The sequence below is a fragment of the Lissotriton vulgaris genome, chromosome 4_1, assembly GCF_964263255.1.
Source record: "Lissotriton vulgaris chromosome 4_1, aLisVul1.2, whole genome shotgun sequence".
Classification (NCBI taxonomy): Eukaryota; Metazoa; Chordata; class Amphibia; order Caudata; family Salamandridae; genus Lissotriton; species Lissotriton vulgaris.
The window spans coordinates 578,767,976-578,795,258 of record NC_141691.1 but is presented as its reverse complement, the minus strand read 5'-3'; the positions used below and the strand labels follow the sequence as shown (position 1 = coordinate 578,795,258).

The 27,283-nt window shown below is 45.0% G+C and overlaps 1 protein-coding gene across 3 annotated transcripts in view; it reads left to right on the top strand.

Moving 5' to 3' along the window:
- Nucleotides 1–27,283, top strand: part of PDE1C (phosphodiesterase 1C) — a 1,706,308-nt gene that overhangs the window by 415,299 nt on the left and 1,263,726 nt on the right. The window lies entirely within an intron of this gene.

Sequence of the window (27,283 nt, the reverse complement as noted above, 5' to 3'; positions counted from 1 at the left end):
GGAATGAGGGGAGGTGTCGCGCTGGGAACAGGATGGGATTCCGTGGTGAAGCTGCGCTGAGGAGGGGTTTATGACCCAAGGCATGAGAGAGCGGGGGTTGTCAGCGTGCGGGGGAATGCTTGCGAGGTTAAGAGAGAGAGAGAGACGCGCTGGCTATCAGCGAGGGGCAGGGAGGCCATGGTGCTCAAAATGGCTGCCGCTTACGCGCACGAAAGGGCTTGGAAAGGGGCAAGATGGCGCCGATAATGTTCACCAAGATTGTACTTATTTTCCACAGTCCTCCCTTTAACATTTCCAAGACATCTTGCTGGCCTATTTCCTATCTACACCTATATGCAGCGATCATAAGTAAGGGAGAGGGGACTTAGGCGAAAGAACTGTACATAAACATCACATTATAAACATCATATTGAAAAATCTCATCATTTAGTAGGCGGGTTCATCGTTAAGTTGGTTTGCAGAAAAAGTCATCGTAATGCAATATCAGACTAGAATTATGTAGCGAGGGCGTTGGGTACAGATCATAGAATAAGAACTGGTAAGTTATCATATAAGTAAGTCCTTTTTGTATACGGCGGGTGCATAGTCAGTCCAATGGTGATTGGGAGAGAAAGGAGATACAGTAAAAAAATATCAGAGTTCTCGTTGTCCTTTGTCGTCTTCTGTCGGCACTGTTGAACACCTGGATTACCTATCAACAGAAATGTTCATGTGGATTGAGTCGTTGGGGGTCTGCGGGTAGGGGTGCATTCTGTTTGGTTTTCGTCAGACCTCGTAGGAGGAATGCGTTACGGTTTTGGAGCAGGTGCATCTTCTTCCGCAATGCAGAGCATAGATTTTGCAATGGAAAGTGCAATTGTTCCAGAATTGTGAGATCTGTTCGTTTCTTGAGTCTCTGTGGTGGGCATTTCCTGTTGCTTCCATCATCTTCAGGGTGCTTGGTAGCGGGCAGAACCACAGACTTTGTTTATCTTTTCTTCGGAGGCGACCCTTGGTGGAGTCCTAGGTCACCGTTCTGGGATTTAACATAGTTCGTGGTCTACTTAGTCGGAGCTCCCTCCCTTCTGACGCAGGGAGTACTCTTCTCTGGGTAGTTCAGTAGGATTTGGAGGAACTTGGGAGTCCGGGTGGGAAGGTGCGGGTGTGAACAGTCCTTATGGTAGGTCGGAGGAGGAGGGGATGGAGCAAGGCCAAGTCGGGAACAGATCAGGGGGACGGAGGGTTTGCGACAGGCGGGTCCGTAACCATGTTCAGAGAGCGGGGACTTTTTGGCACACGTTGATCATGGAGCAGGGGCTTTAGGTCAGCCCTTTCCTTAGCTTTGTTTGAAACAGTGCCCCGTCCTGCGACTCCTTACTGCTGTGGTCTCGCCTCGGCCTCCGTCGCTGATGTTCCACAATCCGCAGTCAGGCCGCGTGCTCCCACATCCGGTCTCTTTCCCCTCCGACAGTGATACCCTTAAATGAGTGTTGAAAAGACAGTCTTTAGAGATTTTGCAGAAAAAGGTAATTACATAAATCTATTTTCTCTCCCAACACCAAGCAACTGGGGTAAGCACTCGCTACATTTGAGATTTTTGCGGCTAACGTATAAACAATTGATGATGGATTTGCAGGATTCCTTACAACTTCCTTTTGTTGGCTAATTCTTTGACGCTTTGATGATTATTACGTTCATTTGTCATATGTCTATTATAGTAGATGTCAGTTCTTCTGGCAGAGACCCATTTCCCTAGTACGAGTCTTGCAAGGCTAGGCTGGTCTTCAGGGCCTTGTATTTTACAAAAAGTGCAACGTGCTATTCACCATAGTCTGATAGGCATCCTTCTGAGGGAAGAACATAGGCTAAACAAGTCTTCATTACATCAAAACATCTTATTTTCAGCAAGGCTTACAGCAACAAGGTCTTTCGATTTTCGATCTAATTTTTAACTTTGCATACATCTTTCTAACTTTCTATATAAATCCTCGCAACCTGGTTACTACAAAAACTCGGGGGGTGGTTTGCGATAATTATTAAACTTATCCTCGGGGAAGGTGGGATCTTATGAAAAACGATTAGGAGCACAGCGAGTCGGAGCAAGGGGCGTTTTTCAAGTTCTCGTTCAGGGCAGCTGATACCAAACTGGGGGCATTTTGGGTAGATGGGGGTGTCTCGATCATTTCTTACAGCTTGGGGTACGGAGACAATTTTCAATGGGGATGGTCGCATTACCACAGACACATTTTATCATAGAAGCCACTGACAAATAGTTCCCTGAGAGTGGGTCAAATTTAGGGAACCTTAGTCGTCTTACCTGTCCCTTTCCTTTCGGTCAATTTAAATTTCATCCATATTTTAGTAGAAAAGGAGAGGTAGTAACGTGGTACCGATACAATTTTATTTAGGACAAATTTGTGCAAATACTTGTGGTATTTGGGGCCAATCAGGAGGTGCACCAGGTTCGCCAATTAGGTGCCAGTTGCTAGGAAGAGGGAAAGTGTGGAGGGGTGAAAGAGTGAGAGAGAGAGAGAGAGAGAGAGAGAGAAAGAGAGAGAGAGAGAGACAATAGACAAAACAGTACACATGGGACATAGAGAATGACCGTGTATTGTTTGGGCTATTCAGTGCGTTACCCAACGTTAGACGTTTCGGGTCTGTGTTAGGATGTAAAAAGCATGCAGTTCTGGGACAGAAAAGCATTAGATCTAGTACAAAAAGGTCGTGCATTGGGTAGAGCGTCCTTGTTGTGCCGTTTTGCAGCGCTAGTCCGTCTTCATGCATCGGGCGTGACGTGGTTCCAGATCCCTTATGATACTCTAATCGGGATTCTAATGTAACCTGCAGAGGGAAAAAAGGGGGAAAAAGGGGAGGTAGGGGGACAACATTCGAACACATCAAATGTATGGGCACGAAAGTCCTTTACTTACCACATACTCGTACTTATCTCTTCGGGATATAATCCCTTAGGGTTTTGGTTTCCTAAAGTCATGGGGGTAGGCGATGTGATAGGTGGTTCATGGGGAGGTTCGAGGATGGCATTAAGGATCGTGTGTAGTGAAAACGCTAAAAAGAGGAATCAGAGGTGCCTAGCGTGAGGTACCCGGTTTTGTAGATGTATCCGGCCATCGGGATCCCTAAATCATTCCCGAAGCTGTGATGTTCTAAGGCATATTAGTTCTTCGTTCAACCCTGTACCTTAGTACCTTCGACCACCATATCTTTATAACATTTTATCAATCACACCGTTTTACTTTACCCATTCTCAGAAGTCGAGGTCCTTCTTCATACGTCAGTTCCTGAGCTTAGTCGCATATCTTGGAGGCAGCGTATCATACCTTCGATTCGACCATCAACCCAGGGCCGAACAACCATTTCTCGGATAACCTTAAAAAAAGAGCAGAACAGTTGCGCACAGAAAAACCCTCCCACCGATACCCGCATTTACAAAAGTATGCGATGCCTATTCATAGCTTTTTAAGACCTTTATTTGTAGAATTATTCAGTACGTAAAATGTGAGAGCGCAATTCATATTTTGGTCTGACATGTTGTCGATGGAAGCACATACAGTAGGGGGTTATTTTGTAGCACAAGAACATGTAAAAGAGGTCTAATTAATTATTTGCAAGTAACCAAAAACATTTCATTGCGTGACGAAGGAATCAGGGGCATTTCAGTTCATAAATGGAAACACAGTCAAGCTCATCGTAATCACATTTCCTAGATGTAAGCCGCGGGTGTGCATCATGAGCGACGTTATGTATCAGTTACAACAAATATCAAAAATAAATTGTTCATTGAAATCAACATTTTACGGAACCCTTCTTAAATGTTCGCCAAGTGAACCCTCCTCCCTTTAACATCGAGTGCGCAATGGTTCGTATATATATATATATCTTAGTACATCAAGTTTCATTAGCTAAGGAACACCACGAGGCATCCGTTAGTTTCCATTGATACCAGCGCCATTTTGGGCGAGGCCGGTTTAGTCCGGAAGTAGCATCAGGGGCAAAATATCCCCGACAATTGGCGGTTGGACCAGAGTCCCTTTCGGCAGTTCAAAAGAAAACTGTGCTAACAGAGGGGCTGGTGGTGTGGACCGTCAATCAAGAGAGGGAGGGGGTAGAGTCTCTCTTACCGGGTCATGTTGATGTTCAGCCGGAACTTGCTCGAGTTCGTTAGCCCATAATGTTCCTGGGTGGTTCAGACGGAAGCTGATGCAGACACGAGAGCACCGCCATCTTGTTGCTGTGCCGTGGTTATTTCATTTGAGATCAATGCAACTGTTCCTCACCGGAAGCCTGAAGGGGCCGAGGGCTCTTGGGACTTTGGTAGAATCTTCAAAGTCGAGGGGATGTTTGTCGATGGTGGGGGCTTGCGCCCAGGTGGGCAAGTGCCCGAGTTGCAATTTCGGACAAAGTTACTCCAGCGGCCTAGACCCGCCTTTCGAGGGCCCAGACGCCATTTTGAGACCCTGCAGCAACCGCCCTTCGTTGTATCTATCAGGAGAGGAAGAAACTTCTTGTGATGGCGAAAGACGGAGCATCATGCTGCTGGAGCAGGACATTTTGGTTCGGGGCGCCAGGGTGCAGCAGTGGAGCCTTCATCTGGGGAGGTGAGGGAGGCTCGTCCGTGCCGCCTTCCTCTCCCGGCGCATCCTACGCCGTCCCTTTGAATCAGGGGTGCACATGATGACCACCCTACGCCCCTGATTCCGACTCTTGGGGGACCACTGTACATCCGGTGCTCCGTAAATATGCCCGTCGGACATTGTATGTCCTGTACTACGCAAGTATACCAGCCGGGTCTTGTATGTCCTGTACTGAGAAAATATACCAGTCGGGCATTGTGTGTCCTGTGTTGCGGAAATATGGCCGTCGCCCGGCTGGAGGACATCGGCGTCGGGCCAGGGCAGGGAAGCCTCCTACCTGTGGAGGTGGAAGAGGCTTGTCCGCGTCGCCTCTTCCTCCCTGCCCACCCTGCATCCGTTCGATGGAGGAATTCGTGATGGCCGGACCAGGAGATACAAGGGAGGGGGTCATTTTCATCCGCCCCCTCCCTACTCGCGGTCCGGGGGACGCCATCCCTGGAAGGGCAGTATGAGAAGACCATTTCATTGCCTGCTGTGTGGAGTCTCCAGTACCTTCTCGCCAGCGATCTCTTTTTGGCCCATGGTTGCTGGCAGGCCCCGCCCCACACGTGCTATGTGTTTCGGATGGGCGGGACCATCGAACTGTTACATTGGAAGACTTCCGGAGTGAGCATAATATGTTTTGTATTTTTTTCTATTAGTAAAGTTTGTTTTTTAGAGAGTTCTACTAGTTATTCTATTTACTGTTGGTTGTGTGTTTTACCGTAATTAAATCCTAAGTTATATAATAGACGCTTGGCTTCCTTGAGTCTTTTCTCTAACGGGGGGTTGTTTACACTGACCTGCAGTTGTGTTTGTTTTTCAGAGTGGGGGAGCAACAGAGAGCAATCAGTCCCAGAACTCTAACATGTCGTTAAAATTGGTCTGACGAAATCTGTGCCATCGAGCATAATCAAACGGGGTGGTCCTGTCTGCACTAGTCTGATTGGTTTTTATCTCGTGCCTTTTCCCTTTCTGTCGGCCTGTTCTTTCTGTCGACCCTCCGTTCTTACCTATGCTTTGCAGAGTCGGGCATTGGGCTTTCCAGTGTCCAAGACATTTACAGAAAGCACATTGGTTTTGTTTTACATCTGTTCGTCCTGTGCATAGTGTCGGGGGATTACCTTCGGGTCGTTGTGTTCCGGGGTTGGCTTGTCGGCACATCCCTTTACACCGTTCGCTTTTTATGTCTACTCCTCGGGACTGTGCCATCGCTGGCCCTTCCCTTTGCCTACTAGACGTTTGGAGGGTTATCCGTCGTGTCCCCTCATCTTTTCTAAATTCGTCGCCTTCCCTTCGTCGTGTGGCTTCTTTGCGCCACATGCCGAGACTATCGAGCATAATAGGTGTTGTTTCGTTCCTACGAAGGGCTATTTCTACCGTTTCTATTTTGTCAAGATCAAAGGATCCTCTCAGTGGCCACTGACTTTCTCGATCCTTTTTCGTATATTTATGCCATAGCTCACTGTAGGCTATAGCGATTAATCCATGCTTCATGAACATGTCCTTATTAGGGGTGCCTTCCAGCGGAGCCGGATGGTTCATCTCTAATAAGCGGTCCGGGTAAAACAGGCTACTAACCAGTGGGGAGAACACAGGCATGACGGATCACAATGGGATAATAGTCAGCACTACCTATCTTATCACTGCGCGCAAAGACTAGACAGAATATTTCTATTCTACGTTGTTTGCACGTAGTGAATACCTCATGAACCAATTCTGAGCAATCAATGTTAGGTCAAAAATAAAAAATCAATATGGTCAATGGGGAGAATAAGTAGGCTCGCAAAAGTTCGCGTCACCTACCCTTTCACTATCTGCAAAGAGGGGACCTATTTTTCCCTGTTTGCAGACAGAGAATCTCCAGAAAACAATCTATAACAGTTAATCAATGGGGAGAAGGGGCAATTGTTCAGTGGGGGAGAAAGATAGGTCCGACGGGTGCGTACCTATCCTTTGCTGTTTATAAAGGGAGAGCCTGTTGTTTCTCCGTTTATAGACAGTGAATCTCCAATAAATTAACACAAAGTAATACTAGTATTTTCTCAACAATTATCAATCACTTTCAACTATCTATCACTTTCGCAATTCGTCGTGTTTACACGACCTTACCCGGACCGCATGGACAGTTTCTCGTCTTCCGAATCCAGCGCCCGATCGTCCTCTTCTCTTAGTACTTCTCGTGGCACTCCTGATGGTTCCCAGTCAGGACCGCAGATCACTCGAGAGAGGTCTGTTCGGAACCAGTGAAGTTCGGATGATCGGCTGTCAGACGAGGGTCTATCGGACAGGGTACCTTCCGATCGTTGCAGTCGTTCACTCTGTCGTCGGGACCTCTCCCACTGGATCCACGAGTCGCTGATGGGCCCCACGTTTGGGACGCCAATTGTTAAAAAGGGTTCCAAAGACAACCGGTAACCAAAGACCCTTTTATGTTGCCCGGCGGTATCGCCTCTATGACCCACCAATTTTAATCAATGAAGAAGCAGGCGCTGGAGACTGGAAGGCAGGAAACGAGGATTTTATTCTCTCCGGAGGAGAACACTTCAATTCAGACAGCAAGTATCGTCACGAGGTGCTCTAACCACATCTCTGAGGCCTGGCCTCTTATACTAGGGTTTATGACCTTTATTGCACATAACACATTCTCGCAATACTTTAGTACTTGAAAGAACATCCTCGGAATCTCCCCTTCAGACCCGTTCCCACATACATTTACAGTTGGATTCCCCACCCCGGTCACAACAGGTGATGGTTGTCGCACAGCAGGGCATTCCGCCGATTCACGGAATGCATGGGGTTGATCGGATCTCATGGGGTGGGGGCTTTGATCGGTTCGGGGGTCTTTTGATGGGGAGGGGAAACTTCCTACTGTACGGGGTAATAAACAGTATCCGCAGAGCCAGGTGGCGGCCTGGGAACAGGGAAGACAAACGGGGACACAGGAAAAGGGGGTTTGCATCAGAAGGGTTTGAGGCCATGAAAGGAATGAGGGGAGGTGTCGCGCTGGGAACAGGATGGGATTCCGTGGTGAAGCTGCGCTGAGGAGGGGTTTATGACCCAAGGCATGAGAGAGCGGGGGTTGTCAGCGTGCGGGGGAATGCTTGCGAGGTTAAGAGAGAGAGAGAGACGCGCTGGCTATCAGCGAGGGGCAGGGAGGCCATGGTGCTCAAAATGGCTGCCGCTTACGCGCACGAAAGGGCTTGGAAAGGGGCAAGATGGCGCCGATAATGTTCACCAAGATTGTACTTATTTTCCACACAGTCACATGAGACCCTTTCCAGGATAAGGGTTAATGAGCAAATGGACAAACAGTGTTTGCACCCGGTGCAACCAGACCAGCTGTTCCCATCCTTGCTTTTACTAGTTCCTAGCTTTGGTAATGAACTTAGAGGTATTTTATTCCATCGCCATGATGTGGCCTGCAAGGATAATCATAGTCATTTGCACTTAATGGGGTGTCTGCTGCCACACTACACAAACCTAGACCTTACAACAAGAGGTGCCAGAAGGGATGATGCCTCAGAACTTCTAGTCTACTACTTTCATTCTAGTCTTCCTTGTCAGACAGACTCACGATTGATACCTCATGACATTGGAGTTAGACGAAGTGGCTTTATGATGAAAAGATGAGGCTCGCTAAACCATTTACATATGTAAATAAGCCCGCAAAGTCTCCAAACCTCCAGATTACACAGAAAGCATTAACTGAGCTCTACTGAACGCTTTATTGCCAGAAGTCTCTTCCCACCAATTGCATTGCTATATGTTTGACTGTGTCATTCTTTGTCTGTTATTAACTGAAACATGTATTGACACACTGCTTTGCCATGCCGAGTGGAAGGTTCCCTGTAGATTAGTCTTTTCTCCAAGTTCATTTGGTAAGATAGTTCAGCAAGTTAAGTGTTAGTTGCTGAGCTTTGTCTGAATCCTGTAGTTACATTTTAAAATTACAGCATGGTAAATTCAGATCTTCGTCCTTCCGATATCAATAGAATGAGTGTAATTTAGTTTGATAAAAGAAATGCATTATTTGCAAAGGTATGCCATATCAAAACTGAGTCAGGAGGAGGCAATTATGCAGATGGTATAGGAGTAGCATTTTCCCAATCATAGTTTGACACACCAGTCATGATTGAATCTGGTTTATTGACAATAATGGTTTTAATATTAAGCCACTGGTCGGCTTCCATTCTATGATGTGACCTTTCACCCCAAAAGTGAGTTAACATTTCTTCAACACTTGCATGACAGATCAAGCAAAGAAGAGCTCACCGTTTTGAGTGTTATCAACATTCACAACGTTTTCCTAAATGCCACATTGGCCCCATGTTTACCACACTGTGCTGTACATTTAGCTTGACCAAGTTAGCGATGACTACTATATGCTAAATAACTAGCTATAGAACCAGAATTGTGTGAACTAAATATTGTCTGTCAAAAATATCACCCCAAAGGAGTTAATAATAGGAAAATCTACACACGAGACAATACTTTCGTAAACGATATTAAGGAAACAAAATCTATGTCAGACCATATTTTTTGCAGGTATATTCTGGCATACAACTGCTAAAGGAATATAGTTCAGTTTGGCCAGTGCCCAGTATAGGGCTGTGCTTTTCCTGAAAGCTCAAAAAGTTGGGTTCTAAAAATAATTCTTCAACCCCCTCTTCTGGGTTGCTTTTCTTTTTTGTAAAACTTTCTTTCATTTGTGTTGTATTTTTATGTACTACTAAAAAATTCTGAACCTGAGCTTGCACATGCATGAATTTTTTTTTTCCCTTTGCGACATGTGATGTTTATTGTTGTATTATACATGTGATGTGAGTCAAGAGCAATGTCATATGTGTGTTGAATTTTGTATGTGGTCTATGTGAAATAGTTCATTTACTTATTGAATCACAAATTGAATTGATAAAGTTTTGATGAAATTGCATTTTCTGGAAAACAAAAATTAAAAAATTGTTTTTTTCAGTCACTATGAGTGTCACGAGTGATTGGTTTAAAGAATGAATATAGTGAACATCAGTACTGGCAATCGTGTTGTTGTTAGCGTTTACTATTATAAGCAGCATTCGAGCAGTGCTTGGATTGGCTGGGATGCTTGGGACTTATCTTGCCTGGGATTTACATAGCTCATTCACAGACAAGCAGCGCGACGTGGGAGAATTCAGATACCAAGGTAAGAATTATGATTATTTGGGGCAGCCACCATGCTTATAACGGACAGTAAATACTTTATAAATAGAATGTGCCTCATTCACCTCTGCAAGACGAATTTCATTCTGCACCTCTTGCTGCAAAATGAAATTCGTACTGCCAACGTGATCGGGGCACATTCTATTCATAAAGCATTTACCATCCGTTATAAGCATATTTAAGTTTTAGTCGCCGCACCACTTTCAAAATTTGCCAGCTGCCTATGGCGGACAGGAGGGGCATATACGGAAGGTCAATTCACTCTTGTTCTGTCAGAGCAGCAAACCAGTTTGACTATGGTCTGAGGTATGATGTGACTAGGACTTTTCCACCCTTAGGAGCCTTCAAGCAGGGGCGGCCTTAGGCATGTGCAAGCTGTGCATCTGCACAGGGCCGCCAAACCCCAGGGGCCACCACCACTTATAAATGGTGCGCGTGACCGAGGCTCTTATGAAATGGTGCGGGGCCCCAGCGGGGCCCCTGAGGCTCTTAAGAAATGGTGCGGGGACCCCGCCGAGGGCCTCTACCTACGCTCCCTACCCAGGGCCGCCAGAAGCCTAGAGCCACCCCTGCTTCAAGAGGCACAGACCACTTTGCAAAATGTAGGCTCCTTTGGCATAGGAGAGCAGATGATTCTGGGTATTTAATGGGTTGTTTCTTCATTAGAAGTAAATGTACAGCAGTAGGAATTACCCTGCTTGTTAAAAAGCTGCATGGCTTCAGCTCCTGTCACCAACTTAGATAGATGCTCTATTATTTTTCCCATTTGGTATCATTTTCTCTAATTTGGCAATTGCCTTGCCATGTGTATGTTACCCTGGGTATACCAGGCCTTCTGTCATTTTCTGTGTTTTAGGTAAAATGCACTTCATTGCCCCTGTTGCTTATTTGGCATTATCTAAATGTTGTGAGAGAGGTTATATGTTGAGTGGGCCCACCCTGTTTTTAGATTGTTTTTGGATGATATTTTGGCACTATGATGTCGTAATTGGGTTTCCCAGTGTGTGAGCTCTTTCCCTAAAACAAACCAAGAAAAAAAATGGGCTGCACCAAGTTCGCTTAGCTAACTTTTAAATAAGACCACAGTGCTTTTGGTGCAGGAAGTGAACGAGTGGCAATCAATGTAAATGCCACATCTAGGTTGCTTTGTGCATCTACACAATCAACATATGTGGCTGTAAATATTGTCTTCAGGTGCAGCATTGTGGTCCAGCTGATGCAGCTTAAAGCCTTGAAGTAACACATGTTTAAGAAGAGTGTTCTGTTCTGCTGGAAATTGTCAAATCAAAGTATTATGCATTACGAAAAGACCCATTTTTATAGATTAGATAAGTGAGTATTGTAGCCCATAGGGCTAGGTGCTTAAAGTGGTAGAGACTGAGTGCAGCAGATGCTGTAAAGTTGTAGTATTGTAAACAAATGAAACCATTCAAAATTCAATTGGAAATCCGTGATCCTAATGGTAGTTGGACTTTTAGTGAGTAAAACATGTCCCAACCACAGGTGTATCAACCAGCTCCTTCTTGAGGTCAAGTACACATACCAAGTTTACAACTTTGGCAATATGAGCCTTCCACCTGAGTGTCCTTCATCCAAAGGCGGAACATGTCAATAGAAATGACCAGACAAATGCCTATCCGGCGCCTCCTTGTACCTTGCGAAGGAGTCATGCGGCTTTCAACTTTCAGAGGACTTCATAGCAGTGGAAACACATTTTTCCAATCCTAGGATTTTACTAAAAGAATCTATGCATTCTTGGACAGGCATCCCTTAACTTCAACCAGTTACAATAACAAAAGTGAAAACAATTATTTCGAAGAAAAAGAAACAAAAAAAATCGTCATTGGAAAAATTGTGTTTTGCCAGCTTGGCATTGCGCTGGAGTAATTAGAGTAGTTTAGGTAATTTTGTGTTACTCTTTTGCTGTGAAATTACCTAAAATTACACAACGATGCCTGTTCGCCCAATTATGAGTAATTCGGGACATAACTCATACTGCAGGAGCGGAGGAACAACGAATTTAGTGAGCATGAACAGCTGCTGGGTGCTGTAATTCATTTTCAATTGCATTATGTATTTATTTTTGAGTTTTATATAGTGCAGACTTGATCCGGGGGTATCAGAGCACTTTACAAAGTTTGGATAGACATACAATTTACAAGGAGTCTGATCTGATGTTTCCAGAGCTAGTGATGGATGGATTACAATTTTTGGAGTGAGAGTGATATTTTCTTAGCTTAAAATGCATCCTCGTGTCTGATTTGGACCGAAGGGTGGATTTTGTTCTAAGGCAATAGCACTAAATACTGGCTCATGTTCCTCGCTTAATTTCGAGTAATCTCGCTTAATTTTGCTATTGTTTCGTATAATTACGCTACTGCAAATTTCGCAAGTTCCTTCTGCCCCAATATATAGCCAACCACATGTACAAGTTTTGGACATCTAGAAACAGAGGGATAATCACAGGAGAAACAGGTACTTTAAGTACTAGCTTTAGAACCGCTGTTGGGTATGGGGAATTGTATCCAACAAGTAAGAGTATCTATAAAGAAATACTTTAAGAAATAATGTCCCGATGTACATAACTGTCATGTGAAATCTGCTCATGGTTGCAGGCTAATTTTCTCTCAGCTAGCGAACTTTCATTTTATTGTGTTTTATATGTTTGGGAGCATTTTACTCAGTGTGAATCAGTCTTCATTTTTTTTCTTCAGTTTGGGTTCTGAAAAATATGTTCATTTATGTTAAGGAGTTTTGTTTATATTTTTCCATAACACTTTTTCGCCAAGGATGATCTTTCTAAGACATCTGCGTCAGAAAACGAGCCGCGCTGTTTGTACTCGAGTGACTTTGTGTTCCCTCCACTCGCGGTGAAAGTGCGCTGTTGCCAAGATCCCTCCGAATGTTCACAGGATATTCGTGATTTGTTGAGTGTTTACGCTGTGTTCGGTACTCTACAAACACATGAAGTCTTTTCGGATGCTTTACGAGGGCTTTATCCGCGCTGGGGTTGAAGATGCTCTACGAAAAGCTGGTCTGTGTCCCACAGCAAATGGCGGGCCCTCTGTGAGTGTGATTGCCAAGTCACCAGCTGCTGCTCTCAAGGCGACTCCGCAGAAGCCGACGAAGCGAAGCCCTCACTTAATGAAAAAGAATTATGTAATCCGGACTCAATCACTCTTCTAACCCCGAGCTGGAGCGCCATTGAGGACACTATAGGCATTATGGAGCTTATTTACAAGCCCCTTGCGCCGCCGCTGCGTCACTTTTAATATGGGAGAGAGGGCAAGGGGGCTTTAAATACGTGCCTATGTTTTCTTTTTTCATGAATTTGAGTCTCAACGAGCCTGAATGAATGTTGACATGTCTCAAATACAGGAGAAAAACTGGGAACTTTCTACGGGTCTCGTTTCATTCCAATATTTTTTGTTCTCTGTGTTTTATTACAGACAGGGCCAAACTTTTGGCAAATCAATCACAGCCCTAATCTAATTGGGACAGTGCAGTCCAGCGTAGAAGACAATGCCCACTCCGAATGGGAACGTGGCAGGAAGGGCAACCCCAGACCAGGGTCGGACTAGAGCAGAAAACAGGCCCGGGCACCAAAATAAAAGTGGCCCTTATTAATGATTCAAATTATAACAACAAAAATGTAGCCCAGATTTGCAAATCAGGGTAGTTTTGCACTTGTAAAGGCATGCTGTGTGGCTGCCTTGCAAATTAGTGGAGAGTGCATGCATTTGTGCTTGCTGCACGAAATCTTTGTGGCAATACCAGGGAAATCAGCATGCCCAGCGGACCATTAAACAGGCCCATAAACAGCCAAAAAGTGGCCCAGACTCTGACCTGTAGGACAAGCTAATCAAGCACTGCCTGGTTGTCCTATACGCCAGTCTAACACTGCCCCAGGCTGGTTTCAGGTGTCGGCCACATGAGCAGGGGTGGCTCAAGGCTCATGGCGGCCCTGGGCAGGGAGCGTAGGTAGGGGGCCCTGGAAGAGGGGGTCCGGGCGGGGCGGAGCGCGTAGGCCACTGAAGAGGAGGGTGTCAGGGTGTTTGGAAGTGGAACAGAGCCCGAGGCTGCCAAATCCCTGCCAGGGGTCACCACGCAAATATGTTACCATCTTCAGAGGATTAATATATTAAGGATATATATTGGCATGGCGGCCCCTGGGGTTTGGTGGCCCTGCGCAGGTGCACAGCTTGCACATGCCTAAGGCCGCCCCTGACATCAGTGAGCTTCCATCCCACAGCACAGTGAGCACCAAACGCACTTCCAGGCTTGCCCTTCACATGCAGGGTTTCTAACTGAGAAAAACAAATAATTGATGGGTGAAATGACTGAATTAATCACAGCCAATAGTACCTACTTTAGGCTACATTCCAGTCCATCACGCTAAGAAATGGTAGACCCCTCTAGATGCTGCCCAGAGTAATTACCCGTGGCTGAAATTAATCAATCCTTTTCTCACATCGCTTTTTCTGCTGTCTCAGTGAGTAAGATGGTTATGCCCAGACCTGGTTCCTAAGCTTGCTGTTTCACTGGATCCAAGCTGCATATCATTGACGAGGCCTAGTGATGTGGATACTGACTTGCAATTCTTTGTTACCGTGTAGAATGCACCTAGTGGGCAGTTTGGTGGACCAATCCTAGTAGGGCCCATACTGATTTGAATGAGATTGTTTTCTATCGGCAGTGGCACAGATTAGCTAAAAGGCAATGGACTGGAAGTTGGTGCAGGGTGCCATTACCTGACATTATCTCCATCATTCCACCCATAACTATTTGTGCTGTGTAAGGGAGTCTCCCTAAGTGGGAGGCATATGCCCAGACGTGTCTCAAACTCACTTTGCCATAGGAAGGCGGCTGAATCTTACTGAAGGGGGCCTACAAGACTGAAACCTGTCTGCAGTTGCTTGTATTCCTTATCAATAGGAATCAATGAGCTAAAAATTAAGGACTGCAATGCAGCCCAGCATGACTACCATGTGGCTGAGAGTAACTGAAGCAGTCCATCCATCTTTTTTTGTCTCATACCAATGCCTAAAGTAAATTATGGTTGGGAAATGAGAAAATTGAATATAAAATGGCTCATATTCTTGGAAATACTTTGGTAATTAACTTTGTTGTTTGGTCCTTCCGGTATCCTACTAAAAGAATGTGTGATGAGGAAAAAGTCTCATTCTGGTAGACAGAAAATATCTGATCAGATTTTCAGCTCTTGTGGAATTTGAAGTTTGTTTCCTTTCTCTTTATTGACTCCACCAGGACATTCCATTGTTGAGTGCTGCACTACATCCTCTCATCACAAACATGGCATTTTAGGAAATTGGCTGATCTTGATTTTGATGTTGCTACAGGTCTATACCTACTTGTCTATAGCCTATAACATTATCATTTTTCAGTATTTTCCCTTGAATTATCCAGAAACTATACATTCATTCAGGAATTTGTGAAGTGCACTACTCACCCGCGAGGGTCTTAAGGCGCTGGGGTGAAGGGAGGCGTTTCGCGCAGCTTCGTCTCACTGGAAGAGCCAGGTCTTGAAGCTCTTCCTGAAGGCTTTCAGAGAGATGCTGAGAGGGAGTTTGTTACAGGTCTTGGCTGAAATGTCGGAGAAGGATCTCCCACCCGCTCTGGCTCTGCGGGTGCGTGGGACTTCGGCTAGGGCAAGATCTATGGATCGGAGACTTATCTTGGGTGCGTAGAAGGAGATTCTTTTGTTGAGGTATTGGGGTCCAATGTTGTGAAGGGATTTGTAGGTGTGAGGGAGGAGCTTGAGGGTCACTCTCTTTTTGACAGGGAGCCAGTGGAGTTTTCGTAGGTGTTGGTTGATGTGGTGTCGTCGTGGGATGCAGAGGACCAGTCTGGCTGGTGCGTTCTGGATAGTCTGGAGTCTGAGGAGTAGATATTTGTTTATTCATTCATAGAGGGCATTCCTATAGTCCAGTCTACTGGTTTTGAATGCATGGGTGATGATCCTTCTGGATCCGGGGGTGGGATCCATTTGAAGGTCTAGCAGAGGATGTTGAAGCATGGTGCATGGTGAAGGAGGAGTGTAAAGTTTTGTGGGATGACTGCATGTAGATAATTGAGTCTGGTGTAGAGATGGGTGTAACTTGTGTAATTTGCTGTAGCATAATTACTTGAAACTACAGAAAATTATGCAATATTATGTGGAATTACATGAGGAGCACAACCCTGTATTTAACGCTTAGCGTAGCACAAAATGCACCCTCTCAACCAAAATGACCTAGAGGATGCATTTTGCGCTAAGAAAATTGGTACAGTACAATGGCTCTCTCTCTGTTTCTGTGCACTTAATTGGCATTTTCCCCAAATTACGTGAACAGATGTAATCACGCAATTTTCTGTAATTTCTTAGCACAAGAGTAACATGAAGTTATCTAAATTACTCTAATTACTCTGGTACAAATTACATTTTGGGGTGCTCGTGCGGCCAGTGACTACACCGATTTAGAAGCATCAGACTCTGCCTGGACCTTTGAACATTGGGTCTGCCTCACATGGACTGTCCCCATCTTCACCTGACCAATTTGCTCTACATACAATAACTTTAAACCGGGTTCCCAGTGGTCACACTCCACTCTATCTTCTACCGGCATCATGTCATCCTTCGAGTATTGTACGGCATTCACTTTTCAATTCAATGCCTTCGCTACCTCTGCAGTAGTTGTACATAGTACCTCAGTGTCCAACAGCGTAACCTGGCTGAGCTCCTGACCATAATAGGCCTCCTTCGTCTTTTGGGCCCATCAATATAATCATTTCTTATCGTTCTTATTCGTAGGTGTGACCACATCTACCTGGCTTTAGACAGTTCCCTGATGAAGGCATCTTTGCTGAAACGCACATAGTGTTATTACACCGTCAGCTGTCATATCGGCAAGACAGCAACACTATGATTTATGTCTGTGTTTACTTGTGTTTTTATACTGGTAGCTACCATATCATTAAGCCATCCACAATATGATTTATTACTGTGTTTAATTACAGATTGTTTATACATGGTTCTCTGTCGTTAGTTAGACATTACAAAATAACCACTGACTGAAAATGCTGTCTCTTATATTTCTTGTATACTAAATGGCCTTATCAAATGTTATACATGTTTTGACGTATGAATTTATGAATTTCAAGGACAATCTATATACAGATGTTTAACATATCGTCGTCACTTTTTAAACTCTTTACTAACATTGTATACAAAAAAATCAAACAATTAAAATAAAAAATATATATTTTGAAAAAAAGACAAAAAAATGTTTTGGCTACGAGTTTACTTTTTATTAAATTGTAAAAGTATATGTTGGTTAGAATTAATGTATGCCCGCAGATCTATGTAAACTATTCCTTGATCAAGTATGTTTTCAAATGTATAGATGCTTTTACCTGCCCTTGGCAAGTTATTTGTGTGCAGGGGACCCTTCTTTCTTAAGTAACAATTTAAATTGTGCCCAGGCTTAGTCTGGGGCCCTTTCATGGATCTATCTGCTACCCTTTGGCCCCTAACAGATGGAGAGCTGTATACAGTTTATGTGCATGATAAGTTTTGTAAAGAATGGCAGGGCTCATAAGCAAATGATTGTGCCCAGTGCAATGGCATTTATCAGGTTACACAAGGGTCTTCAACAATGAGGAGTACCTTGTAGCTCTTCAAGTCCTTCAAGACTTGCCAATTGCTTCTTTTTACCTTAGAGCTAGGCATCAGTCCCTCAACACTTCTCAGGTTTTATGGACATGGCCTTGACCACTGCTTCCTCAGTCCAGCTACTAACTAGGTCATCGACAGCTTTTCATCAAATTGCCAAGGGTATCCCACACCATTTTACTGTACGGCGTAAGGTGGTTTTACATGGGTCATTACCTGTGCCACCCATACATCTCAACAGTGTCTTTTTTTTGGTAGTGGAGCTAAGGAAAGGGCCCGGAGTGGAAATACTGAAAACAAACAAATGTAGCACTTAGAGCCCTGTTTATTTTCTGCTCCTGCCAGTGGTTGAATGAGTCCTTAGACCAGGGATTGAGAGAACAGTGCCACATGTCCCCATAGAAAGCCCACCTAGTGACCACCAACGATTCCTCAATTCAGGTGATGGACAACTGGAGTTCGAGCGAATGAACAGCAGCTGAGAGATGCAGTGGGATTCTAGTGTCCAGACTCCCACCATACGATGCTGCTACCAGCAGCTGCTTCCTTATGCCGAGGAGAGCAAATAGGACCCCACAAACATGCCTAAATCTTACCTGATTGTTGGTCAGCAGTCGATTTAAAGGAGTAAAATCTCTTTTTTTTCTTTTAGGAACGAGATTTATGGGTAAGCATGGCTTGACCTGCAAGTCCCGCAGACTACTAAGTCTTTCACCTCTATCTTTCTTTAGATCTTCAAAAATCAGAAAGAAATAGTTAGAAAACAGTCATTAACTTTGCATTGTTCATAATGTCTTTGCAACTGAGGGCCCAGGTCATGGGACATAATGTTCTGATAAGGCATTTTTGGACACAAGCCTGTCAATTGAATTTGTTGATCCTGTGAAATTGGAACACAGAAGGAACTGTACAGATGTGATCTAACATTAGGTAATAAAGATGTACATTTGAAATAAACGTGTGCCCAAATTAATTGTATGCCACATCAGCTGTGCAGCGCATGATTACTGAAGAGGAAGTCAGGGTATTTATGCCAATGATGGTAAAGGTAGGACCACGGTAATGGAATAATAAAGAGGCATGAGTGAAGCTGGACTTGGCCCAGCAGCTGCAGTTGTTCCATGACTTGGAGGTGTGAGGGGGCTGATGCAAACCACCTATGACTATCTTTTACTACCTAATAAAGGAGAAACGAGAGCATTTTGCTTGCTTGCATAAGAGCCTGCATCAGCAATGGTATGTGTAATAAACCCAATGAGATGGAGCTCTGGGACTTGGACACGGCATACGTTTCTTGCTGTTGGAATATATACATATAGTAACTATTCCTTCTTAACTAGCCTGAAGATGTGGGTCACCATAGGCACACCAGCTGTCTAGAAAAGATGACTATCTAGCATAATGTGCATAGGCTTCTCTGCATTAGGAGCAAAGGTGAACAATGCTGACATCAGCAAAAGCCGACCAGCATTAATAGATGCAGGGTCTGGCATATTATTTTCTCCTGTGAATATGATTATGTATATTTTAAAACCTGAAGTAGCAACAAGTAGTTAGATATGGTCTGTAGGGCACCAGGCGCCCTTGTGTTTGCCCATAAATCCCGCCTAAAAGAACAAGCATTTACAATGCAATGGTCTCGGCATCATTAAAGGTGGAGCTATTGGCATTGCTCATGACATTTCTTTTTTTTCTTTAAATAATAAATAAATAGCATTGTCATTTACATTGCCAATACACAGCACTCTGCACTCAACAGCACACACTACTCTGCACTCAACAGCACACACCACTCTGCACTCAACAGCACACACCACTCTGCACCTGCACTCACTGCTCTGCACACTCACTCTGCACTCACTACTCTGCACTCACTACTCTGCATTCCGCACTCACTACTCAGTACTCTACGCACTCACTACTCTACGCACTCACTACTCTACGCACTCACCACGCTACGCACTCACCACTCTACGCACTCACCACTCTACGCACTCACTACTCTGCACTCACTACTCTGCACTCACTACTCTGCACTCACTACTCTGCACTCTGCACTCACTACTCTGCACTCACTACTCTGCACTCACTACTCTGCACTCACTACTCACTACTCTGCACTCACTACTCACTACTCTGCACTCACTACTCTGCACTCACTACTAACTACTCTGCACTCACTACTAACTACTCTGCACTCACTACTCTGCACTCACTACTCACTACTCTGCACTCACTACTCTGCACTCACTACTCTGCACTCTGCACTCACTACTCACTACTCTGCACTCACTACTCACAACTCTGCACTCACTACTCACTACTCTGCACTCACTACTCACTACTCTGCACTCACACTCTGCACTCACTACTCTGCACTCACTACTCACTACTCTGCACTTACTACTCACTACTCTGCACTCACTACTCTGCACTCACTACTCTGCACTCACTACTCACTACTCTGCACTCACTACTCACTACTCTGCACTCACACTCTGCACTCACTACTCTGCACTCACTACTCTGCACTTACTACTCACTACTCTGCACTCACTACTTTGCACTCACTACTCACTACCCTGCACTCGCTACTCACTACTCTGCACTCACTACTCACTACTCTGCACTCACTACTCACTACTCTGCACTCACTACTCTGCACTCACTACTCTGCACTCACTACTCACTACTCTGCACTCACTACTCTGCACTCACTACTCTGCACTCACTACTCTGCAATCTGCACTCACTACTCTGCACTCACTACTCACTCACAAATTCAGTTCTAATAGAAGTCACTATATCTGCAGCTAATAATCCCATCCAGGGCCTGCCTCTTCTTGTCTTTCGAGCCGCTATTCCCCCCGCTCGAGGCCCGATTCCCATAGGATGCGCCTCTTGGGACAGATCTGTAGGCTCCTAATCTGCCTCGCATCCCCGGGACATGTTCGGATCCGGCTGTCATTGCTCTTCCGCAGCAAACCTCAAAGCCTGGAGACACAGATGCCCTGTAGCAGCAAGCACGCCAGCTCTGATTCGAATTACTTCCCTTAAACGCCAGTGGGGAGGGGGTCATTGCCACGCGGCGTTCTGTTCATTAACTTTGGAGAGGTCAAGGCTGGGATGCGCAGACATCGCTGGACATGTGCATACCTGCTTCCCATCGGCAGCCCGTGTGTGTCCCCCTGGGCTGCTCTCGCTCCCACTCTCCTCTCCCAATCGCCTCCCTGCATCCATCTCAGGATGCGCGCAGGTTGGATGTTCTGTCCCTGCCGGGTGCCTGCCACTGCACTCCCGTCTCCGAGACGCGGCACACATAGCGCCCATGGAGGGGGCATTCAGCAGCAGGGGGCGGTCACTGGTGGAAGGAGGCCTGTCCCAGCTGCAGCCACGAACAGCACGGAGCCCAGGGGTAACACCTCACTGCAACCGAAGTGAGCGGCAAAAGTAGTGACGGAGCCCTGGCCCGCGGCTGTCAGTGTTCACAAGCGCACACGAGAGACACTACTAGTGACAGCCCATAATCTAAACAGCGACACTAGTCGTAGGTGCACACACTGTGATACTCAGTGCGGTACTCACATGCAAGATGAAGTTGGGCAGCATCGAGAGTGCGTGCAAACAATCCTCTACCAGGCCGAGGCACGTGCACAAACCAACACACATGAGGACAAACATCCAGGTGAACGGGGTAATCGAAAGGAGCAGGCACACAGCCTCTTGTATATGTACGAACAACCAAATACACAGGGATCTAAACACAGCCAGACAACCAATTACAGGAGCGAATATTTACAGACAAAGTCAGGTAAACTGCACCTTACATAAACACAAACAAGCAGGCATTCAGTCTTACGGATGAATGAAAACATCTGGGGCTCAACCACAAACATGCCATTATAATGTCCGGTTCACAGAACCCCCAAAGATACATACTAAAAAGTAGGCGTGCAGCCTCACACATTTGTACAAACAACCAGGTACACAACTCCGCACTTATGATTTGGGCTGGTAGGGCAAAGGGGAAGATTTTCTTTTAGTTAAACACGCTGCTACGGAAGAAAAGCCGTCTCCGGCAATGAGGAGCAGAGAGTTGAAAAGCGGTGCTCTGCAGGACAGCACCTACTTCCGGTTTGGCCGGCAATGCTTCCGGGTCGCCGCAGGCAGTGCGGCGGCCCGACCTGCACGGGGAAAGGAGGCAGCTTTCGAGGAGGACAGCACCTGGCCGCGAGCGCGTTCTCGTGCGCGTGGCCTTAACAAATCGCCGCGCGCGGCCAGTGCTGTCCTCCTGGGAAGCTGAGCCGCTAACAATAAGGTCTCTGGCGAGAGCGAGCTTCGCTCGCTTTAGCCGAGACCTAAAAACGAAATTCTCCTGAATGAAGAAACTTCTTTGGAAATCCTCGATGGTCCAGACTTCCAGCTTTAAGTAGGGTTCTTGCAACTCCAAGCTCCATTTGAACACTCTCTGCAGAAGGCGGCCCTTTTGAAGAAATCATGCTCTACCTTAGCGCAGCAGACAGTACGAAACGGTTACCAATGCGTGTTTCGAAGGTGTGATGTGCAGAGCTGATGCACAAACCCATGGAGTTACTGAGTTTGCACAGATGCAGGTATTCACAATGAGTTTACAAATAATCTCCATCGTTTTCTGCAGGCACAGTTCCCTCCTTCCATGATATTGTAAGGATTGGCCAGAACAAAGTAAATAAAGGACATTTCTATCTAGCCATCAGAGAATGTGGGACTGCAAATAGGCCTAATTAACGGAAGTTTCATAATCCGGATGGAGTGGTCACAGGAGTAACTGGCGGCGGCGGTCCGTACAGGTAAGCACGGTTGGTTGGTGGAGCTGGGTGAGGCGGCAGGGGGTGGGGGGAGTCGATAGACGACAGAATAGGTAAAATTAATTAAATAAATAAATCCTAGTCCATCGTCTGTCGACATCCTAGCCGTCCCGCTCAACCCAGCTTACCTGCACGGACCGCTGATGGTTACTGGCCTTATTGAAGTTATACAATTTGCGTGAATTCTGCAGCTTTACGCAGAGAGTTCGCCTGCTGCAGCAAGGCAAAGTCTTTGGATGAAATACAGGGAAAAACAAGAAGTAATCTGCTTGGAAAATCCGATTCTCCCATTTTATCACCACAAAAATCAGGGATGTCCGGTAAGAGGAAAGTTGTGGTAATTATTATTGGCCAGGGACTGTGTGCCGCCAACAGAAATGGTGCAGTATAGTATAGTTAAAAGGGAACGGTGCCAAGACTCGCCTCGTAGGAGTTTTACGCTAATAAGTTTTTACGCCGCCACAGCCTAAGTGGTAGGCGAAATTACTGTTCTAAAAGTAAACAAAATTAAAATGTACATGAAGCAGATATGAATATTGATTGAATGGCCGACCCCTCAGCGCACCCTAATGCTTTTGCCCATCCCCCACCACCCCGCGCGGCTGCATCAGTGAAGTCACTCAAGTAAAGTAAATTAAATGTGTTCACTCCAGCGCTGTCTATTGAACTTGCAACAGCTGTCTCAATGTAGAACATGGAAATGTGCTGCAAATACAGCCACCTTTGTCATGCAGATTGCTGTGAGACTGTAATTTGATTTAGAAAGCTCTTCTGTCAATGGGACGTCAGTGTTCACAGTGGAAATAAAATGTTGACACAATGCAGTCATTTGAGGATAACAAGTTGAGCAAAGCTTGCACAACTTCTAAACACCCTGGGGCCTGATCCACAGATCCTGTTGCACACCTAAATTCAATTTAGACATGCAAAAAAATGATCAATAAGTGTAAATCCCCAGATTCTGATTTAGAGAATCATGATTTGCTCCCATGTAGGCATGTGGAAGAAACGTGGCACTGTGGATAATTCACGAATACAGTGGATAGGCTGCCGTACTGAGTTTACTGATAGGTGGCAAACCGAGCGGTGTTCAAGTAAAATGTAGTGAAAGCATGCCTTCTACGTGTCCACTATTAAAGAATCAGGTTACTGCTCGGACTATGCTAGGTCTTGCAAAATAAAAATACTAGCAGTTGTCACAGCGTCCATATATTGTCTGAGGAAGTCTGTGCATCCAGCATATGATTCCATTGATTTCACGGTCCCATTTTGTTGTGGTCTGGCTGAGCTAACTCCTTGTTGTGAATTCATTGTGCAGTAATAATATGAGCAATTTTCAGCTCAACTCACTGAATTAAGCTGGATTTAATTGGCTCTCTGTGGATAAACGTATCCAGTTTATTGCTTAGAAAGGGGCTGAGTGGGAAGGAGATACATTGTTGAAGAAATTACTTGAGCAAACACATTTTACCCTGCCTGTCTCAAGCGCAGTTGGTCAGAGGCCCTCGATTATGGAAAACCAGGTACAAAGAAAAGGCGTTGCGGTGCTGGTGGCCTCTTTCTGGAATAAGAAACCAACTCAACAAGGTCTAAATAAAGACCAAATAAAATGTGGGATCTTCATAAATTGAACAGCTGCACAGAACCTTTGCTTAGCACCATATTTTGAGAGAGGCTTTGGAGGGAGCCTCATCCACAGAGCATTAATACATGACTTGCCAAAAGATCATTGCTGATGCTGCATTCTCCCAACCAGCCACAGGAACAGAATCCATGGGAGCCAGGTCTGGTGGCTTAATGGACTAATGCGTCCACTGCATGGTCCTGTGCTCGACCTCATGGTCACAGGTTCAAATCCTGGCAGGTCCACTTAGCCTTTCATTAATCTGAGGTCGATAAAATCAGTTCCCTTGGGTAGCAATAAACATCTGTTCCAAGCTGCCTATAGGTGATCATGTACTTTACAAATACACGTTATGTATGAGCCTATAAAACCAAAATAGGATCTAAGTTATCCCTGGTAACACTACTATTAAACACACAACAGCCAGTGCTGCTGAAGGTACATTTACTACAACTAATATAATTTTAAATAGTACTATCTTTCCAGCAGTATGACCCTCTCTTACTTTACTGTAGAGTTCAGGGAATGAAAGTAGTTCACGCCAATTCCAAGCCATCCGTTTGGCTGATCGAATCTCTGCATTCTATAGAAAGTGCCAGTGAAAGCCCATGTTTGTTCTTACACTCTGAAGCATAGCACTTTCCATTACACATAATCCTTTCTAAAATTCCTGGCACTAGTGTTGCACAAAAATACATTGACAACATCATGTTTATTGTAGTTCAATAGGTAAAATTTGCATAATGGTTCTCACGCTGACATTTAGTGATTAAACTCTCAGCCATCATATACGTTTCGACCTTGCATGTATGTAATTGAGTGGAATTAAAAAAGAGAATAATCTATTTTTGCTGTCTATTTGGCTCCTTGCCTAAGACTGCAGGAGGAAACCAGGTATAGACAAGTCGGTCATTTTCCAGATTTTGAAGGAGACAGGAAGGGAATGAATTGCGGTATATCAGGAGGCGGAGAGAAACCTGCACTATGCTGCTGAAACCTTGGCCGTTTAACAACTGGAAACAAGTGGAATCTATTGCAAGCATCATAGGTACCAGCATTTGATTATTGTAAGATTAACTAACATACATTTATTCATTAATGCACATTTTTGAGCTTCATCTCACCTCTGGGCCCAAGCATCAGGATATTTTTGGACAATTGGCAGAATTTTAGACGGACTTCGAGGTCATTTATGTAAATAGAACTTGAATGTGCAGATTCTGTCTCGACCCCATTTCCTGTACCTCTAAAAAACATGAGTTGTCTGTTGTGAGACCTGTACTGGTAGGTACAGTTATTATCGAGAAATGTTGTTGAATGTCCCATCTAAGCATGCGAGTTGCTATGTCAAAATGTGAAGGTGTAACAAAATGCTCACGCACTAGCCCATAATTAGCATTCTTATAATGAACACAGGTTCGCCTAATGTGCCCTTGTTGCTGAATGTGCTTCTCTGACCACAGAGCTTGACTGTGTATCTATATTTTTCTGTCGCCAGGAAGAAGGGCCTCTCACTATTACCGATTTGACCACAGATTGATTTACTCCATCTACCCCTCCTCGACCAAGATGTGTATCTGACCTCGCAAGGGCTTGAGCACATATATCAAGATTAGATGGACACTGGACCTTTGCATCCCATGTGTTACGAGGGATTTTTGCTTACCATGAACTGTATTTCCCTTAATGTTTCAACACAAGAGATGACCAATGAATTATACATAGCAAGAAATACCTACATTTGAGCATATAATGAATGATCTACACAAAGTGACCTTTTTTTCCCGACTCCTAGAATTAGATTAGATTTGATTAAATTTATTAAGCACATGGATTGCCCAAAAGGTGTCTTGGCGCTAGCTGCAGGTTTGCAAGAGTCACCAAAGCAAAGACAGAAAAGGAAGGAATATATTAGCAAGGGAGAAGAAGAGACAGGTTTTTAGCTGTTTTCTAAAACTGAGTGTGGCCATTGCACATGTAAAGCTTCTACCGCCCGAAGAAGCTTTATGAATTCTAGGCACTACTATTGTCGTAGATGAATTATAAGTGTGGACATTTTCTTCTGCTATCCGCAAACTAAACAAAAATATTTTGTGTTTAGCAACTCTTGTTCACAATAGCATCTGGCCATTCACGCTCCACAGGCAGAGATTTAGTTTTAAGGCTTCACAAGTCCTCAGACACAACTCTGCAGTGTCAGTGGCTAGTTTAATGGACATTGCCGCGCAGCGTTTGAACATAAAGTGGTCAATCGGCAGTCTGTACATTTCTGTGGAGAGGAGGGTAGAGAACGGGGACAGAGAAGAGAGTGAAGAGGAAGAGGGAAGGACACCGAGCCAAAAGGAATGCTTGCCCAGTTCAGTTAGTCTCTCCTCTTACATTCCCTACCCTCATGCTCAACCAAATTCATACCTCTCCAGATCATGCTGTGCTTATGTGGAAACCCCAATGAAAGTGGTGGAAGGGTTGAGATTTTGATCAATACCTTATCACTATCGATCTAAAACCCCAGTCTGGCCGACTGAATCTTTATTGCCTGTCATTGAGGAAAGAAAGTGCATCTGTTACCAAGTTAGTTCCCCCATTAAAGGACTCTGCTTCAAAGGATCACAAACAACTTCTAGCTTTCAAAGATTTATTATAAGTTGCAAGTACAAGCATCTCAAGATGAGATTCACCAAATACACGGGCCCAACTACGTACACGTGTTCTCTGAAAGCCCTCAGCCGGACAACGGAAACTATCAATACTAGTTCTAAAAACAATAGTGCCGTTAGCATAGACACATATTGAAATCTATCACTCATTACAGGCGGAAGGAAAATACAGGTTAGGCTTTCCCTACCCTGCTCTAGATGGTATCCCTACTTAACCAGGTCCCAATCTATCAAAGGTGTCAGCAGTGAATGACTCCCAAGGGAAGCCACTCACTCTCGAACTCTTGGTGAAAACCTATAGTTCTCCAATCATGGCCCCTCTCTGCCTACCCATCCGCTCTCTAAAGGATCCTCAGGCGTCTGCTCTAACTCCACCCAGGGGTGCTATCCCTAATACAAAAATCCAACAACATTTAGGACGCCCCTCGTGAGACGCCCCTCACGTGATGTAGCTTCTGGCTGTTTCCATGATGAGGCCTTGTGGTTAGAGTCGACCTTGCTTCTCAGACTCGTCTCCGGCCCGCTGATACCCCTTAAACATTCCGGAACCCTCCTCCATGTCTGGTCCATTTCTTGAACAAGCTTCTATTCATTATATTAATAATTGAATACCCCCTTTTCTCTTCCAGACAGACATCTGCAGCCTAATCCCAATTCTCATGGTTTTCCAACCG